The following is a 6,273-nucleotide window of genomic DNA, read 5'->3' as shown; positions in this document are numbered from 1 at the left end:
CTCCGGTGGTTGCAGGCAGATGAACCGGTGCCAAAAAAGGGTAGTGATGAGGTTGTTGACAACTAGCATGCGACCCTTATAGTAAAGGTGGGGAGAGCTCTTTTCCATCGGCTCAAACGCCCATCTACCTGGTCAATGATTCTGTCCCAATTGTTCTGGGCATACTGAGGAGGACCGAGGAAGACGCCCAAATACTTGATGCCATTGTTTGCCCACACTAGCTCTGCAGGAAGGGGAGGTGGTGGTAATAATGGTGGCACAGGTAAGTCATTTTTTGGAAAGGGGAAACACAAAGCCTTGCTTTTCCCCCAATTACACCTTAATGATGAGGCAAGGTTGAAGTCCGACAAACACTTTGCCATGGCGTCACTGTCGCATTTTCTTTTTATGATTACACATAGGTCGTCGGCATAAGCAGACAGGGTCAAAGGTGGGTGTCCTGGAGAAAGGACAAGTCCAGGGATATGCTTTCTGAGGGCGATTAAGAGAGGCTCCAAGCCGAGGGCAAATAATAGACCTGAAAGTGGACAACCTTGCCTTACCCCTCTCTGAACCTTTATGGGTGGGCAAAATTTGTTGTTAACTTTGATCAAGCTGGAGATGTTTGCATATAACAAAGCTATGTAGGCTCTAAAATTAGCACCGAGCCCGCAAGCTTGTAACACATGACACAAAAACTCATGATCAATGCTATCAAAGGCCTTTGCAAGGTCAAGAAACACCAATCCAAAATCCTCTTTGACACATTTACCAGTTAACAAATCTCTGATTAGGAATATGTTGACGTAGATGGATCTGCCAGGGATGCCGCAACTTTGATCAGGTGACACCAGGTCCCCAATAACTGTCTTCAACCGGTTCGCAAGGACCTTGGAAAACAGTTTGTAATCCGTGCACAACAAGGAGGTCGGGCGCCAGTTTGACAGGTGTTGGAGATCGCCAGTCTTGGGTAGCAGGCAGAGTACTGCTCTTCTAAAACTGAGCGGTAATTCTCTGGATAAAAGAGACGCATCCAGAACATTGAGCAGCTCTGGGCCCAAAATGTCCCAGAATGCCGAAAGAAATTCGGTGGGTAGGCCATCGATGCCAGGGGCCTTTCCCGACTCCATCTCAGCAAGTGCACCGGTTAGCTCTGGAAGGGTAATTGGAGCATCCAGTTCCAGACGTTGGACCTCAGCCACAGAAGGAAGATGAGAGGTCAAAACATTCATCATTTCGTGAGAAACTGATTTGGCCTTGAAAAGATCAGAAAAGAAATCGATTACATTTAATCTTATATCACTTGGATTTGTTAGGATGTTCCCCCCTGGGTCCAAAACCGAAGATATAAGTCGTGCTGGTTTCTCTACAGTTTCTAGGTGAAAGAAAGACTTAGTTGGGGTATCTGAAACCTTTATATTCTGTATTCTTAGCCTGACCAGTGTGCCCGCTTCTTTTTCATGCATCAAATCCCTTAATTGGGCCTTCTTCTCGAGTAGCAACCGATAGTTCACCGCGTTGCTCTCATTGGCCAACTTGCCCTCTAACCTTAAGATATCTGCTTCCAAGCAAGCCATTGTGATATGTTTTATGTTGGTACTGTGTGAATTAAATTGTTGACAAAATACTCGAATTTGCGCCTTTAGGTTGTCCCACCAAAGACTAATTGAGGAGAAAGAAGATTTTTTAGTACTCATTTCAGCCCAGAAATCACGAAAAGAGTCTGTAAATAAACTATCTCCTAAAAGTTTAACGTTAAACTTCCAGTAACTATTTCTGCATGTGGGTCGAGGAAAAGAAAGATCTAAGGTTACCATATGGTGGTCTGAAAACAATGACGGAAAACAACCTGAAGAAACCACGACGTTCCTAAAGGGTACATTAATGTACCAGCGGTCGAGTCTTGCCGACGACACCCTACCATTGGCACATCGACACCAGGTATACTGGGCTACGTTGGGGTGATGCAATCGCTAAACATCCAATAGACCGGCCGTCTTAAAGAAACGGGATAGGTCCGCATGGGACACGGGGTGGGGTTCTGCAGAATTTCTGTCCTTCGAAGGGTCAAAGGTGCAATTAAAGTCGCCACCAATGCACACACATTGGTCGAGATCAACTGATTTCAGGTGGTTTACCATGGAGGTGAAGAAGGCCTTTCGGTCCCTGCTCTCACTAGGTGCGTACACATTGAAAATGGTACAGCGGAAGTTTTGATGTGCAAGCTGAAGGGAAATAAGCTGGCCTTTTATGACTTCCTGAAAATAGCAAGACTCAAAAGCTAGACCTGGCTTTAGAAAAACCCCAACCCCAGCAGATGAGGCTGACAGATTGCTAAAATAGCATTGTCCTTTAAAGGTTTGGCACCAGTCATGTTCCACATTAGGTTTGATGTGGGTCTCTTGCAGTAAAAGAACATTTGCCTTTTTACGATCAAACAAGTTTTTAACTTGGGCCTGACGGAGGTGACTTGCACCCCCCCCCCCCCCCCACATTCATATTTAAGGTCGCAAAGGAAATGTTTTTCATTCCGTGTTAATGAAAATGCCCTGTGCTTGGGAACACTCTGTACCTGCTCGGGTAACAAACTTTCTTAATCTGTGGAATTGAGATTTCGTCAGGTCAAAATCCTCATGCGCTTTGATTATTGACTTTGCGGTGCAAATGAATGCTGCCAAGTCAGGGAAATAGTCTTTAATTACAATCTTGCTGTGACGATACATTTTGTTAAGGAAGGTAAGAATGGGTTGAGGGGGTACCTGTGAGTGACCTGTCATCACTTGTGACAGCTCGGTTGCCTCACTGTCATCCTCGGACTCAGACATGTCAGATAACATGTCGTCAGGTTCTGGGGTATTACCCGCTGCCCCCGCGATCTTGTCCGGAGGCACCTTCACAAGTTTCCCATGGTGTTCCCATGAGCACTCGTTAACACTTTGGTGGATATTTGTATCTGGGGTTGGAGCTTGGGTTTGAGATCCCAGCAAACTCAGATTTATCGGCCCCGTTTGTACAGTGGGAACGTTTATTGAATCCATAGTCTGCTCGGTATTTAAAGGGGGGACAAGCGGAAAAACATTTCCCAGCTCGAAAATGGTAATACTTTCACTGGAGGTTTCGCACATGGAAACTTCCAGGTGAGAGGTACAAATTTTATTTTTCAGCTCATTTACATAATGGGACTCGCTGGTGTCATTGACAACGGTATTCATGTACTCAGTTAGTGAGGGAATGTCAGAGGGACACTCGAACACATGTGCACCGGGAATGGTGCCGCCCATGACCGCCTTCTTTGCAGCACCAGCGAAATTGCTTAGTACTGGAGCTTTTCGCTTTTTAGAATACAATATGGATTCTTCCTTCATGGGTTCGGGAAAGGGGGCAATGCACGTTGTGTCAGTCACATCGGTGGGTGTCATCACATTGGAATCGGAAAGCACCGGTGTGTCAGACGACTCAGTCGGGGTGTCGAAGGTACGGTCAAGGTGTCAGAAGGTACAGTCGGGGTGTCAGAAGGTACGGTCCGGGTGTCAGAAGGTATGGTCAGGGGGTCAAAGGGTACGGTCGGGGTGTCAGATGGTACGGTCGGGGTGTCAGAAGGTACGGTCGGGGTGTCAGAAGGTACGGTCGGGGTGTCAGAAGGTACGGTCGGAGTGTCCAGAGGTGCGGTCAGGGTGTCATAGGGTACGGTCCGGGTGACGGAAGGTATGGCAGGGGTAACAGGAGATACGGTCCGGGTGTCAGCGAGCACGGTCGGGGTGTCAGAAGGCGCGGTGGAGGGATTGGCCTTTTTACAATCCCTTTCATTATGTCCCGATTCACAATACTTCGGACAAGAGGCCTTAGGACAGAATCTTTTAACGTGTCCGAATTCTCCACAATTAAAGCGTGTTAAGGAGGCTGAGGAAGCATACATGTGGTATTCCCGATCATCCAACGATACTTTAAAGGATATGTTTAAACCTGTGTCGGCTCCGCGATCCGGGAGAATCATGTACACTCGCCTCCTAAAGCTCATTACGTGTTTGACACGATCGCTGCGACACCCAAGCGGATTTCATTGAGATTCGGGAGACAATTTTACCATAACGAGACAGAGCGGATAGGAGTTTCTCGCCTGGCATGAACGGTGGAACGTTGGATATTGTTATCTTGGTAGCTGGCGTATCCATAGGGGATACCGTAATATAATGACCCCCTTTTATGGTTAGACTGGTACTAATGACGTCATGAACGAGCTTTTCTTCTGACACGAAGAGAACAAATTTCTGGTTCATTTGTGATGCCGCTCGAACATTACCGTCTCCTATGATGGATCCCATGGCAAGGATAATGTCCTCAGTAGGAGCTCCTTCAGGCGGAACACATGCGAATGCATGCTTACGCGTTAAGTTTTCGAATGCCTTGTAACAAGAGCGTATGTTCACCATACCAGCGAAATTTCCCCCCCCCCCCCCCCCACCTTGTCCGAACCGGACAAGAAGGTATCAAACCTAAATAATCGAACTGAAGTAAATAATAAACATGCATTATAAGCACAAAAATGGCTTACAAAGCACCGTCAAAGCCAGTAGGCCGCACCCAAAATGGGCCCGCTCTCAATCCTCTCTCTCTCGCAGACAAGGGTGCAGAACGGATGAAACACAATGCCGAAGCACACAGGATGGAAAAGGAGAGGGAGGGGGCAGGGGAGGGCAGGAGAGGGGGGAAAAAACTCGCAACAGACTCACCAAAACACAGAGCAGTTGCTCACAGCCGCCATGACAACGCACCGACAGCCGACAGGTGGTGACAGAGAGGGAGACAGAGAGAGAGAGAGAGAGAGAGAGAGAGAGAGAGAGACACACACACAGAGAGAGAGACACACAGAGAGAGACACACAGAGAGAGACACACACAGAGAGACACACACAGAGAGACACACACAGAGAGAGACACAGAGAGAGAGACACACAGAGAGAGAGAGACACACAGAGAGAGAGAGAGACACAGAGAGAGAGAGAGAGACACAGAGAGAGAGAGAGACACACAGAGAGAGAGAGACACACAGATAGAGAGAGAGAGACACAGAGAGAGAGAGAGAGACTTTGAGTCTTTTTATTATAAAAATATAAAAAGTAACAATATACGTGTTTTACAATCAAATCAATACTGCCAACAAAAAGAAGAACCACCAAATGATCATCAAATAAGAAACATAATCAGTATCTCATAACAGTATTTTCAATTCGTTTTCTTCAACTCCACAAAAACCACCGACACACCAAGTATCAATAAAGTTTTGAAGATTTCCGGTCACGTTGGAAAAGGTAAACTCAAGTTTCAATCTTGCTGAGACCAATGCATTAAAAGACAACATGATATTGCAGTGCTCTGTCGGTTTGCCAGATAGTTTCTCTTTTCTTGTTAAATAAACAAGTTTCGCAGTTGCTATTAGGAAACTAAACAGTTTAGATACAGGATCTTGTTTAGGGGCAAAACAAAAGATGAAATTTCTCAAAGAAAAAGTAATATGCATTTTGTGTGCAATATAATTCAACCAATGAAACAAAGGAAATAATCGTACACAGTCTATGAATGCATGAAACAAATCTTCATTGACTGCACAGAAGGGACAACAAACAGATACAGGAGAAAAATGTCTAATAAACATGTTGGAGGGAACAATCCAGTGGGCCAAACGCCACTGGAGATCACCTGTTCTTTTGGATGTGGGCTCACTGTACATGGCTTCCCAGATAGGTTCGGAGGGGGGTCCTCCGGGTAACAATCCTTTCCATCGGGTAACTCCATTTAGCGACGGGTTCCCATTTAACAGCTTGAGGCACATCTTGTAGATGCCCTTGCTGTCCATTGTCTGGAAAAGCTTTGACCCATCGCTAACAGGGGGCAAATCGTTTTGAATGGGTTCAACAATTAATTTAGGCACTGTCGGCTCATTTGGATCTTCTTCTGTACCTCGAGTCCAAGTTAGGCCAAGTTGCCGTCCCAACTGAATCATTTTCCTCAAAATTTTTGCAATCATCCTATGGGACCAAATCCCTGTCAGGTCGGCGATTTCACTTACGGATTTCCAACCATACCCTGAGTCATGTCGGAGATGCCGCACCTTCACAATACCAGCTGCTATAAAGTGTTGGCAAAAATCTCGACTCTTTGGAATGTCGGGAAAGAGAGGGTTATAGAACAAAGGCTCGTGTGCCAGCATTTTCGTTACATATGTGTCCGCCTGACGACTCACAGAAAGGCTCTGCCAGGCATTTAAGAGGCTTTGGTAAAAAGCAGGGAGAACCGA

The sequence above is a fragment of the Myxine glutinosa genome, chromosome 1, assembly GCF_964187855.1.
Source record: "Myxine glutinosa chromosome 1, kmMyxGlut1.1, whole genome shotgun sequence".
NCBI classification, from domain to species: domain Eukaryota; kingdom Metazoa; phylum Chordata; class Myxini; order Myxiniformes; family Myxinidae; genus Myxine; species Myxine glutinosa.
Note: the sequence above shows the minus strand (reverse complement) of the source record.